This window comes from Thunnus maccoyii, chromosome 9 (assembly GCF_910596095.1).
Source record: "Thunnus maccoyii chromosome 9, fThuMac1.1, whole genome shotgun sequence".
NCBI lineage: Eukaryota > Metazoa > Chordata > Actinopteri > Scombriformes > Scombridae > Thunnus > Thunnus maccoyii.
The window spans coordinates 12,348,250-12,349,767 of record NC_056541.1 but is presented as its reverse complement, the minus strand read 5'-3'; positions in this window follow the sequence as shown (position 1 = coordinate 12,349,767).

The window sequence follows — 1,518 nt, the reverse complement described above, 5'->3', positions numbered from 1 at the left end:
GGGGTGTGTGGACTCAAGGAGAAACTTTCATCCAATCAGCTGTAGCCGCATCCCCAAGTGACCAATGAAAACGCAGGGAATTTTGCGAGCCAGAATAAAGCGGTCCAGGGCGCATTGTGCGTTTGAACAGTTATTTACAATGAATAGAGGGGGCAGGGGAGGGGGTGAAGGCACATTGGGGGTGTTTTAAGTGTATGGAGCTGCTTAAATGCAGTGGTTTGGTGAATCAGGGCGCTTGTTATTGATTTTTCAGACATGGAGGCTAATGCCAGTTGTCTGTGGTAGAGTCTACATAAAAGAGCCATATCACACCCTGTAATAGTCTGTGTATGACGCGCTCTATTGTCTGTCTTTAAATGGTAGAAAATAAGAAATGAAATACAATTCATGTTCATGTTTAAATATATTCAGTCTTTACAAAAGAATTAAATAGTTCATTTTAAAGCTTCCTTTTACTGGAAAAACTATCTCACATTAAATCCACCACTTTTTTTTGATTATTCAATATTATATATTTAAAATCAGGTTTGCTCTTGCTTTTAAAGTTTATCTTTGTAATAATGTTGTCGTATTCGTTTATAATTGTTATGTCTTGTTCACCATGTTCTTTTTTGTGAGCCACTCACAATACAGTAGTTTGTGAAATGAAATGACTTGGCAGACAGGACTGTATTTTGTTGATAAAACGGATTCACCTGATCTTTGAAATTCAATAAATGTACTATTTGATAGTACTTTTACAGAGGCATATTTCCATATAGGCTACTGTATACTCCATGATGTTGTTTCTTTATGTAAAGTAAATATATTTTGCATAGGAATAAGTATTTGGGTAGAAGTATCACAATGTAAAAAATACTTAATACTTAAAAAATACTTTAAAAAGTTTTATTAATCAATTCATTTTAACTGATTTAAATGCTTTATACTGGCTACTGTTGGGTATCTATCAAAATATATAGACAGCAATATTTTAATAGCTCATCTAAAAGCTTCATATGTAAAGTAATGAATGTGAATAAAAAGTACAAATTTATCCTCTGAAAGAAGTGGAGTAGAACAATAAAGTTGTATAAAATGACCTCAAATGTACAAAAGTGTAAATATAACACTTAATTTCCTCCACTGGATTGTAGATATGCTTATAACATTGACTATCTACTGGTTTATGGTTTATGGACACTTCTTGGTCATAAAAAAATCTGAAATATAAACATAACTTGACTTTTGCCAGTCCTAACATGTATTTTTCACTCGGCCTATTACAACTAGGCAGCTGTGGGGACAATTTACAATACTTTTAAAGCAAATTCAACTTTTCCCACTAATTTATGAGTCTGTGGGCAGAGAAGAGCCCGTTACTAGGCGAAATATTATGTTGAAGAAACTGTAACACTGGGGCAGCCATGTTGGATCTGACAGCCAGTGCTCCTCTGTGGCTCCGCCATACAAACCGTTGAGCCGTAATGGCGTGAGTGGCGCAGCACGATAACCGTTGGTTTGGGAATGACGGGAGGA